The sequence below is a fragment of the Protopterus annectens genome, chromosome 7.part0 (assembly GCF_019279795.1).
Source record: "Protopterus annectens isolate FY-2018-M chromosome 7.part0, PAN1.0, whole genome shotgun sequence".
NCBI classification, from domain to species: domain Eukaryota; kingdom Metazoa; phylum Chordata; order Ceratodontiformes; family Protopteridae; genus Protopterus; species Protopterus annectens.
The window spans coordinates 1050547897-1050560766 of NC_056739.1; the positions used below are offsets into that span (position 1 = coordinate 1050547897).

The 12870-nt window shown below is 44.4% G+C and overlaps 1 protein-coding gene across 3 annotated transcripts in view; it reads left to right on the forward strand.

Moving 5' to 3' along the window:
* Positions 1 to 12870, forward strand: part of FANCD2 (FA complementation group D2) — a 1694389-nt gene that overhangs the window by 179170 nt on the left and 1502349 nt on the right. The window lies entirely within an intron of this gene.

A 12870-nucleotide genomic window follows, 5' to 3' on the forward strand; every position in this document is an offset into this window, starting at 1 on the left:
TGCAAGCCACGCACTCTCCAGCTAAGACTGGAATAGCTGGTCAAGATGAGAAGGTCAACACTTGCACCACACCACATGGAACATATAGCCCTCCAGAACACACACCAGCACTGCCTTCACATAAAAACACAAACCACACACCTACCTTTGCAGAGGCTCTCAATAAAAATATACCCAAGGCAGAAATGCACTCAACCACCACAATGCAACACTAATCACGAGACACGTAACTCTCCTAAACAATGTGCCACTCAGCCAAAGTCCCTAAGGCAGAACAGCATGCCCAACACCCTAGTTATAGGTGACTCGATAGTGAGGCACACTGATGTCCCACTCACTAGGTTGAATAAGGATAAAATAACAGTCAGCTGCCTGTCGAGTGCCAGGATCCGCCACATAATGCATGCACTCAGGTCCCTCAACAACAGATACAAATATGACTCTGTCATTGTACATGTGGGTGTGAATGACCTGAGATGTACCTCCCTGGACTACATGAAAAGAGACATGGAGGACCTCTCAGATTATATAGCCCAAGTGGGTATGACCCTAGCCCTGAGCAGCATCCTACCCTCACCCAGAATGATACCACAGTACAATCAGAAAATTATAGATTTCAACAATTGGCTAAGTTTCTGGTGTCATTCTAAGGGGATCCAGTATCTGCTTGCCTGGGATGACATGATTAACAGACCTCAATGCTTTGCCAGAGATGGACTGCATCTGTCGCTCCTGGGCTTCCGGATACTGGCCAAGGCTCTTGCCACCCCTATAGTGCCTTTTTAGGCGGTATTCCAAAGATCAAATTACCACCGTAACAGTTACAAACAAATGTAATCTGAGGGTCATGCTGCTCAGCACTAGAAGTCTAAATCTGAAAATGCACTCACTGGAAGCACTCCTTAAAATGGAGAACATAAGACATTTGTGCCGTAACAGACCTGGTTCAAGGCAGCAGAAAACACCCCTGCACTACCAGGCTATAATTTATTCCACACCTTTCGGCCCCAGAACTTGGACCGAAGCTCCAAAGGTGGTGGTGTTTCCATATTCATAAAGGATACGCACACCTCCAGACTGGTAGCCCAACATAACGCATCAGAGATACTTCAGGTGCAGCTAACACTGGGTAAGACAGCGATTCAGGTTGTAGCCTGCTATATGTCCCCAACAATGTCCCAAGACCCACACTCCACGTTCCTAAGCACATTGGAGAATATTAGGGTCCAACCTAACACACTCATACTGGGCAACTTCAACTACCCCTCCATTAAATGGGAAAACTACTCCTGTACCAATACACTTGCCCAACGGTTCCTGGAATTCATCACTTCAAATGCCCTGGATGAGCTCGATGTTCGTGTTTCACTGTTGCAGTCATCACACTTGGGTTATCTGCCTGCAGGTCACCTCAGTTGGCCCAAATACCAGAGACTTGGTATTTCTGCGTCGGTTGCTGTAGCTCCAGGACTGACGTCAGGTCATCAGGGGCATAAAAACAGGCAGCCGACGCCATTACATCAGTCTTTCTTGCCGAGGAGCCCGAAGCAGAAGCAGTTTGCAAGTGCCGGTCGGCCGCGACCTGTATTTCGTTTATGAATTGAATAATCCTGGTCTACTAAAGCTAAGTACCCCGTTGGGGATCCTTTTTTCATGCTCTAACCGATGTCAGAAAAAGTAAACAGTTGTCTTGCCTGTGGAAAGCAAATACCACACAGAGATTTTCATTCTTACTGCCTCACCTATTTAGGCCCAGACCACGACGCACCTCGCTGTCAGTTTTGTGCCATTCATTGTCGGGCTCTCTTTGTCACTAAATTCTTCTGCTCTCGATCTCCGTATTCCGAAATGGCTTTGGTAAGCCAAACGACTACCGATATTCCAAAAAAAGTAAGGATAAAGACAGAGACAGACCGCATAGGTCCAAAGCTGCTGACACTTCCGTTAAGCTAGTCGCCAGTTCACCTGTACTCAGTGAGGCGCTTTCGCAGCCCCTGATGCCTGCTTCTGTGGATTCGCAGGCCTCTACCAAGACCCATTTGGAGTCTGGTATGCAGCGAGACTCCTCTTTGACTATGGAACCTGTGGCTGTCTCTACCTTGGATGGGTCTGGAGCAGCTGTGCAGGCACCGACTTCTGAGGCAGTTCTTCACACTACTGATGTTCGACTCAAACTGATGACTTTTTTATCTAAAACTACCGAGTTTCTTAGGCCAAGCGTATGCGCTACGCCTAGAAAACTGATGACCAAAGCGCATGCACCTCCTCCCATGCCTCAACGAAAAATGCTTAGAATGGCAGAAGACCTTATTACACTGATTAGGGGAAGTCAGCCTTCCCCTGCTAAGAGGAAAAGAGACCAATCCCCTGCAGCTTCAACAGACCAGGAGTCCAATGACTCTCGAGGTTTCTGGTGATAAAGACATGCTCTTATCTGCTTATGAGGATTCAGATGCCAAGGAATCCATTCCCTCTGCCTCCACTACAGAGGATTTTTCTTTTGGTGAAACCTTACATACCTTAAGAGAGCATTTCCACTGGGAATGCCAGGACTATCCTCAGTCCAAAAAGAGACTGAGGGAATTCCTAGATTTGCCACAGCACAGACATTTAGCAATGCCCTCGGTCCTGGAGGATGTTGATGATGTTTTTAAGGAATCCAATCTTACTCCTGATAATTTACCTCCTGCCCCTAGGAAACCAGACAGGTACTACAGAGTACATGACACTCACAAATTTCTTTTCAAGAATCCTGCTGCTGACCCAGAGATAATTTCCCAGGAGCCTAAAGGTATCAAGGCAACTACAGCCAAGAATCCCACCCCTTCGGACAGGGATTCCAGAGCTTTGGACAGATGGGGTAAGAAGTTATATACCTCTGCTACTCTTGCTATTAGGGCATTAAATTGTCAGTTTCACATGCTGAAGTACCAGCAACATATTATAGAACTTATTAAATAAAGGGTGGCAACCTTTTCAGACTGTGCAGAAAATAAGGAATTGCAGGAGCTTATGCACTCTGCAAGCCAAGTCAGCAAGCATGCTTTGCAGTGTGGCTTTGATGCCCTAGAGGCATCTTGCTGGGCAGCAGTCACTGGTTCTGTACTAAGAAGACATGCTTGGCAAAAGGAACAGACCTTGCCAGACCATGTCAAATCAAAGTTATTAGACACTCCTTTGAACAAGGACAGTTTTTTGGCACAAAAGCAGAAGAGGTTCTTAAAAAGATGGAAGAAAAAGCTAAGGCTATGCAGACTGTTAAAGAATTCTTACAAGTGCAACCCCCCCAGATTCAGTAGGCATTGCCCTTCCAAACACTGGTCCTTTCCAGCCCCCTCCCGGCCATCTCAAATCAGGCCCAGGGGAAGCAGACCACCCAGACTACAGTCCCCATCTCAAAAGCAGGGAGTGCTAAGCCAACTCCTTGTGGAAAAACTCACAATGACTTCTCCACTCCACTCCCCACCTCTGCCCAATTGCTTGTGCCTCTAGGAGGAAAACTTGCCCTTCATGCAAAAAAATATGGATATCCATCACATAAGACTGATGGGTCCTCAGCATTGTATCCCAGGGGTACAAATTGTACTTCACTCACTGCCAACCCCAAGAGGGTTCTCAGACCTTCCTCCAAACCAGTGGGCAGAGGCGCAAAAGCATTTTATCCTTGCTCTCCGTCAGAGCTATTCAGCCAGTTCTAGTGGAACAGATAGGTCAAGGATTCTATTCCAGACTCTTCCTGGTACCCAGAAAAGAAGGCTCTTGACGCCCAGTCCTGGATCTTTCAATTCTCAACACCTTCCTCGTGGTACCAAAATTCAAAATGCTTACCCTGCAACAGCTTCTACCCTAGACTTAAAAGAAGCCTATCTGCACATCCCTATAAGGGAGTCATACAGGAAGTATCTATGTTTCACGGCCGGATCTATGCATTATCAGTTATCTGCACTACCCTTTGGCTTATCCACTGCACTCAGCGTATTCACAAAATGCCTGTCTTCAGCCATTGCATACTGCAGGCAGAGAAATATCCAAATTTACCCGTACTTGGATGATTGCCTGATTCAGGCGGACAGTCAGGAATTGCTTTTGCAGCACCTGACATTTGTGAAAAACCTCCTCACTTCCCTGGGGTACACCATCAACGAAAAGAAATCAAAACTGGTACTCAGTCAAAGGATTGTATTCCTGGGAGCGTGCTTGGACACAACATCCCAGATGGCATTCCTCACTTCAGAAAAACAAGTCTATCTGACAGCCTACTTCAAACAAATGGTCACCAGAACCCAGCTATCCACAAGAAAAATACTGCAGGCCCTAGGGTTCATGGCCTCATGTATACTGCTAATTCCATATGCAAGACTGCATATGAGGAAACTTCAGCGTTACTTAAAAAGTCTTTGGTGCCAACATTCTCAGGACCTGGAAACACAGTCATTCCTATCATACCCTGTCTTAGGACAGAGTTTCTTTGGTGGGCAGAAGCATGCAACCTCAACAAGGAACTGCCCCTTTACTCAACCCCAAGCCGCCCAGACCCTAACCACAGACACATCAGACTATGCCTGGGGAGCACACATGGACAGCAAATCATTCAGGGCCACTGGAGCCCAAGTCAAATTCATCTGCACATCAACCAAAAAGAGATGCTAGCTGTGCAGAACTCCCTGACAGCTTTCAGATCCCTACTCTTTCCAGGGCAACTTCTAATAAAAGCAGACAACACCACAGTTATGTGGTACATCAACAAGCAGGGGGGAACACATTCCTTCCCCACTCTGCAGGCTAGCCATAGCTCTGTGGAACATGGCATTGGATATGCAAGTCCATCTGCAAGCTCAGTTCTTGACAGACAATCAAAATTCACTGGCAGACAACTTAAGCAGAAATCTCCTAGACCCACACGAGTGGCAGTTAGAGCCCAGCACCTTCAGCCTTCTGATTCAGAAATGGGGGGCCCCAGAGGTGGATCTTTTTGCCTCCCCCTACAACCACCAGCTCAGCAGATTCTGCACCAGGAACCCTCACAACAAGGCCTGGAAAGTGGAAGCCCTATCCTTTCAGTGGGTAAATCTCTCAGTTTATGCATTCCCACCTCTGCCCCTTCTCTCAAGAGTATTATTCAAAATAAGACAAGACAGACAGAGGACAATTCTGATTGCCCCGGACTGGCCATGCCAGCATTGGTACCCACTCCTGTGCAGCCTGACATCGATGCCACCGTGGCACCTACATCAGACCCCTACACTGCTCTCTCAGCAGAAGGGGCAGATTTTGCATCCTCAATTGCAAAACCCTAAAGCTTGCAGCCTGGCTTATCCCTTGAATCTTATCCCAACAGCTCTAAGCAAACAGGTTCTGGACATCATTCTTAAAGCCAGAAGACTCAGTACAAGGAAATTCTATGCGGATAAGTGGAGAAGATATTGCTCATGGAGCCTAGCAAAAGGAGAGGACACAACTCTGCCTTCCCTGCCTTTAATTTTGGATTACTTAGCAGATCTACTCCACAAAGGCCTGTCCTCTTCCATTAAGATTCATGCCTCAGCCATTTTGGCTCATTACAACACTGAGCCACCTCTCTTCTCACACCCTCTTATCATACAGTTCCTGAGAGGGGCAAACAACTTAAGGCCACCAAGGAGAGCACCTTCCCCTGCTTGGGACCTTAACTTTGTACTGGAAAAGCTCACACTTCCATCCTTTGAGCCTGCAGCGTCAGCGGACTTAAAATTCCTGTCTTGGAAAACTGCATTTAGCCATCAGTTCAGCTAGAAGAGTGTCTGAACTACAAGCACTTATGGCTGTGGCACCCTTCATTATCTTCCATGCTTATAGGGTCTCTCTCAGGACAAAACCCTTCCTTTATGCCTAAAGTGGTGTCCAGTGTGGCTCTCAATCAATCCATACGTTTGCCAACCTTTTTCCCTAATTCTCAAAATAAAGGGGAAAGGATCTTGCACTCCTTGGACACAGACAGCACAGACAGCTCAGATTTTACCTGGATAGGACTAAGGCCTTTAGAAAATCAGACCAGCTATTAGCTTTGCAACTGTGGCAGAGGGCAAGGCCATTTCTAAGCAAACTATATCTAAATGGATAGCACATTACATCCATTTCTGCTACAAGCACTATGGGATATCAACCCCGCAGGGGGTCAGAACACACTCCACTAGGGCAACATCTACCACTGCTGCATTTCTCAGGGGATTCCCTACCAAGGGACATCCTGGAAGGTGCTACCTGGAGTTCAGTACACACTTTCACCAAGCACTACCATTTGCCTGTCTCCTCCAAATCCATGGCAGGCTTTGCAACAGCAGTCCTGCAGGGCATTCTAGCCAGCCCTAACTCTTCCTGACTGCCTTCACCCTTCAGCTTTATTAATCCACCCAAGTGTGATGACTGCAACAGTGAAACACAAAGAACATAGTACAGTTGCGTACACTTACCATAAATGTAGATGTTAGAGTGTATTCACTGTCGCAGTCCTGGTTACCCTCCCTCCAGCCCCCTTGTCTCTCTCTCTCTCCTCTCTGTGTTTAATACTCCCCCCTTTCTGGGGTATTGGAATTTACTTTTTACTGGGGGTGTTTTTTTTTTTTTTTTCCACCACCATAACTTAGCTCACTATTTGGGGGGCTCCTGACATTTGGGGCAAGAAAAACTGATGTAATGGCATCAGCTGCCTGTTTGTATACCCCTGACCACCTGACGTCAGTCCTGGAGCATCAGCAACTGACACAAAAATACTAAGTCTCTGGTATTCGGGCCGACTGAGGGCTACCTGCAGGCAGATAACCCAAGTGTGATGACTGCAACAAAGAATACACAAACATCTACATTTATGGTAAGTGCACACAACTGTATTTGCTTACCCCAACTAGAGGTAGCAACATCCTTGACCTGGTCATTACTAACATGGGCAACCATTGCTCTACACCAATAGTTAACTCCTCCCTGGTTAGATCTGACCACAAACTAATCACCTTGGAAATCCACCCCCCCCCCCCCCCACACACACACACAAAGATAACCATCATGAAAAACTTCTCCAAAGCTAACTTTGGGCTACTAAAAATAGAGGTGGCTAACTTCATGGCACCCATGTGAATGGAGAATAGTTGCATGACTACCGAATCATACACCAATGCATTGTAATAACACGTACACAAATGCATGGATCTCTCCATACCCAATAGAACCAAGACACTCTCCTCCAAAAAAGGAAGCCAATCTGGTGGTCCTCTGCCATAAACAAACTCTACAATAGAAGGAGGAAACTGATGCGGAATAAGGTGAAGTTCCAAGACTGGAAAAACTCCCTTATCGGCCTCGGCAAAAAGTTGAGATCCCTCATCAAATCCTCTAAAGCTAGCTATGAAAACAGAATTGCAGCAGATAGTAAGGCCTTCTGGCGGTATGTAAAGAATCTCTATAGCAATACCAAGATTTGCTCTGAGCTGCTGCACAATGGTACCTCCTATACCAAGCCAACAGATATTGCCAATATACTGGCTGACAGATTCAGTGTCAGCTTTATCCCTCTCTCTCACCACAAAAAGGACCAGTCAGACTACTAGTGGATTGCCAGGCACCTAGTATTACTGCTGCACAGGCTAAAACAGCACTATCCAAGGCCAGGAATACAGCTTCCATGGGACCTGACAGTATTCCTGGCTGTGTTCTACATGAACTACAGAGTGAACTAGCACCTCACCTGTGTGTCCTGTTCAGTCACACTGAATGGCACACTGCTACAGTCATCCCTCTCCACAAAGGAGGAGCAACTACAGACCCTGGGGACTATCGCCCCATTAGTCTGAGTCTGATATGCAAGGGTATAGAACGCATCATCATGGACCAACAAGGATATAGGGAATCTCCACAAAGCCAAACTGTGTGGGATCCAGAGCTTGAAGGGTAGATCATGCCTGCTCAACTTGATTGACTTCTTTGAGTCAGTTACCAGAGCTGTGGATGAAGGCAACGTAGTTCATACAGCCTACCTTGATCTGGCCAAGGCATTTGATACCATTCCCCATTCAGGAATCATAGAAAAACTCACTAAGCTAGGCATAAACCCCTGTATCACTAGGTGGGTTGCAAACTGGCTCACAGATGGAACTCACAGTATGAAAGTAGCGGTCTCCAAGTCAGACTGGTGACTAGTCATGAGTGGAGTCCCACAGGATTCGGTCATGGGCCCTCTCCTGTTTGGTATCTACTTCTCTGAAGTCCAGGCCAACACAAAGGGTCACTGGATGACAAAGTTCACAGACGATTGCAAGTTGGGAGCTATTATTTACTCTCCAAGTGATGTTGACATCCTACAGAAAGGCCTCACTGAGACCAATGACTGGTGTCAGAACCATGTCCTTAAGCTCAATGACAAAAAAGTGTCGTCATCCCCTTTGGGAAAAACCCAGTTCCCAAGAATTACCACATCGATGGTAGTCCACACTGAACACAGAAAGTGGTATAAGAGATCTGGGAACACAGGTATAAGAGATCTGGGAACACAGGTTTGACAGCAGCTTCTCTTTTGACCACCACATTGCCACTGTGGTCAGAAAGTCCTTCTTTGTGGCACATCTCATTACTAAGGGTTTTGCATCCAGGAAGAAAGAGGTCATTGTCTCCCTCTACTCTTCCCTCATTAGGCCAATCGTCAAGTGCATTGCCCCATTTGGCATGTACCTCACTAGACACCTTCAACAACTGGAGATGCCGCAAAAGTACCTCACAAAGAGGATCCTAGGCCTTAAACACTTGTCCTATATGGACAGCCTCAAAAAAACTATTCTCCGTCTCATCTCACCTACTTAGATACAATCTTTGCTTGACATACAAAGCCATGTCTGATCCAGCTCTGTTAGAAATACTACATCTAAAGAAATCCCAATCCCTCCGCACCACATGCTCCAGTGACCACAACCTCATTACCACAATCAACACAATGTGCTGGAGGGACAGGTTCACAACCCAGAGACTGCCCTTGCTATGGGAATAGACTTCCCGTACATGTCAAACAGAGCAGCTCACTGGCCCTCTTCAAGAGAAACCTTGATGAGTGGATTGGAAATAGAAAATTCACCCCAGGAATCACTCCAGTGGCTGTACTCAACAGAGGCACTGGGAACTAAGGTCTGGTGGCATGATGTCAGGGTAATCCTATGGGCTTGATTTGTAAAGGCTCCAGGGCCGTTAGCCTAGTACACACCTATGAACCTATAAAAGGGTTAGTTCTGTAGATATTGCAGGATTTTGTATGAGGCCTATTGGTTGCATGATGGAAAACCGAATGTAAAGCAATTAGAGCCCCAGATGCTACCAAAAGGCCTATAGTGCTAAGTTTTATGATAATGTAAGAGAAAATTAGAACAAATATGAGCACAAGTATGTACTGCTTCAAAGATAGCAATGAAAGTGGGGAACTTTAGGGTTTTCACATAGAAATGGCTCCATGAATATCTTTATACACCAGCAAAGTTGGCAGAAATTTTCTCAGATATGTGGAGCTTGTCTTGGAGGTATTTACTTGGCAAAAATGGAGATTGGCTTTATAATTTTGGGGCTTGTTTAGTCTTCTATTTGTTCTTAAGCAGTTTCTGCAGTATTTAAACAATGAGTTTAATGAGTGAATTTAAACAGTAATTTAAACAACTTCCCCACATAGGACCCTCCTATAGCAAAACCCACCTTCTAACGCTGTGCATCATCTCTGCACTCACATCATTTGCCCTCCTACTCCTCCTTAACCTCCACGTTTTGTTAATAGTTTATTTCCAACAAATTCTCGTCCTCGATTGCAATTCACTGTTAATGACCCTTAGACTGCTCTGGTGCTAGATTTTTACTACTGTTATTGTGGAATGTAAAATTTCAGTTCTGATTCACTGTTAGTGATCTTAGACTGTACAGTTGCTAGATTTTATTATTGTAGAATGTAGAATTTTTTTACAGTAGAATGCTGCATAAAGCTGTATGACTTCTTTGCTTCATGTCTGTATATGCTAATATGTTTGTCATTGTTACTGGAGCTTTTCTCCCTGGGCCTCCACTGAAAACAGGCTCTTTTTAGGCCCAGTGGACTTCCCCGGTCATCAAACTGAAATAAATAAATAAAATAGTAGTTTGGGATGTTTAAGGGGGAGTATAACTGGGAATAAAAGAAGAAATGTGAGGTATTTTCCATAGGCCTTGCTCCCCAGAGAGCTGGTAGTACAGTCAGTCTCCTTAAGTAGATCAAGATATATAGTAAGGACTATTTAATATATCAAAATGTATGCATAAAACAGTTAGACAAAGTTGTTTTACTAAGTTATGTGCAGAGTCCAAATCATAGGAGCTGGCAATAACTTCATGTTAAACTGACGTGTGCATTATGTTATTGTAAAGCTTTTAACTTGTGTTTTATTGTTGGACTGATTTTTAATAAAGATGATGATGATGATTAAAAGTGTAACTTAGGGTGGAAATTGTCTTCAGTTTGCGATCTGCAGTGGCTTCTTCAGACCATTCATAGAATTACCCTCAGGTGTAAACACCATTAGACTATATTTTGTGAGAGTACAGAAATGTGCATTTAAAGCGCAAGTTACTCAGATCTTCACAAAATAAATGTATAGGGAAGGATGTGAAGATGGTATAATGGTTTGCGGCCAAAATGCACATAAAGATGGCTACACTGTAAATCAGAGAGAAAAATCAAAAATAACACTTGTGTGTTTTGAGTAGTGGAATGGAGTCAGTTTTTACCCTCTTGTTATAGCTTGGAAAGCTGTTTAAAACACACCAGAAATACCTTAGAAGCTTAAATATGAAATCTGTTCTGCAAGAGAGAGGCAGTAGACACAGAGTCCAATTTAAGAGATGCACCACTTAGTTGAAAGTAAGGATTAAAATCTTTAAAAAGGAGGCCCTGGGTAAAGTGTTGGGCAAGCCCCCTCCGCACCCCACATGTTAGGAGCCCTGTCTTGCATCCACTTATTTAGTATAAAATTGTTTTGAGGCCTTGCAACTACAGGTGAAGAATCTCCATTTTGACAAAATGTCTGTCACTGAACTTGGACTTGAAAGTGTGCAATTACCATAGCAAACGCACTGTGCATAGCTAAGTATTTCAGGTAGGTGTGGATGCACAGTGCAGAAATATGAAGTGGGGGAGGATTCAAAACTAGCTTGAGCTGAATGCTAATTGTATTTATTTACAGCTGTGAACAGGATATACCAAGTGGACATCTACATTGTAAAGACACAGAAAATGTTTCATCTTCCACTGTATATACACTGCACCATAAACAGAGAATTCTGGAGGGTGTGTGACAAGCAGGCAATATTCATTTTGCCCCCCCCCCCCCCCCGTTGCCCTTTTAGCATGCATTTCTGTAGCAACAATCTGGATTGTACAGCAAGAGAGTGAGAGAATTAACTATACCAAATTACAGTGTGTTGCAGTTAGAATGGGAATCCAGATTTGAAAGAAAGGTTTACTATTATCATCCTTTTATTTATTTGGTTATCATTTGACTGGGTTAGTCCCATTAGGCTAGTGGCCTCTCTTCACAGGGAGACTCAAGGTGGTATTTATATTACTAGGAGGAATTTGGCCAGGGTATTAGGAAGCCACCCCTACTCTCTTCAGTGGGTTGGAATACCACTAATTCAAGCAGATGGGACCTCAGTTTGTCTCATTCTAAGGACAGCACACTCAGGAGTGTGTCACCCTCCTAATGCTATGTCTCATTCGAAGGACAGCACCCTCAGGATTGCGTCACCCTCCTAATGCTACACTGCAGTGTCAGTAATTTGAAAATGAATCCCTTCTGCTGTTGTGGAAATAGAACTAACAGCTTTCTGATCTTCTAGTGTCAAAGGTGAGTGTGCTACCTGTTGAGCCACTGACATCACAACACTTACATTTGGTGTTTAAACGTGTATCTAATTCTGAATACAGTAAGACAGATAACTAAACTGAAACACCATAATACATTTTTCAGATGTAAATGCATAGATAATAGAAGCTAGAAGGATGAACAGCCTAGGAATGGAGTTATCAAAAGTGGGAGGAAGATGTGCTAAAACAACAGATAAGAAAAAATGGATATTTGGCATTGCTAGCAGTGAAATGGGTGAGTTACTCAGCACTGGTATGTAAGGGGCAGCATGGTTTTATAGGTATTGTATTTTTAAACCTTTAAGATAAAATAATTCTGAATAAGATGCATTATTTATCTAGTTATACAGGTGAGTCAGTGTGATGTTTATGAGAAGCAATTCATATGCAAAAGCAGATCTGATCATAGATTAGGAATGTGCGTCAGAAATTGGATATGTAACTGAAAATTATTTTTATTAGTAAAAAAAAAAAAAAATACTTTGAGAAGTATAACATAGAACTTCTGTGGGCACTATGGTGTAAAGGAACAAAGCCTCTGTTATGACCAGCTTACCTGGGTTTGACTGTTGGCTCAGGCAGAGGAGGAGCCAGTTCTGGGAAGGAGAAGAATGATGGAACCAGAGGCTGCTTATCTGACAGGAAAATGAGGTGTTAATATTCTGGGATTCTGCAGTTGCCCAATGGAGACTGGAAGAGCGGGAAATAAACAATCACCAGATGCACCTGTCTCTGTGTGGGAATGGGGCATGTTTCACTACAGAGATGAGATCTTGCACTAGCGACACCCCATTTCCCCTCACATACACAATTGCCTATATAAAGACAATGGGTTGTGGCTAAGACGATAGGAGTAGAGCCCACATAACACATGCCTAAAGCAGCTCTCCACTGCTTACCTGCTAGCTGCAGTATGATGACATTTCCTAGACCATTTTACCCCAAATCCATCCTCCATCACTGGACACTAAAAT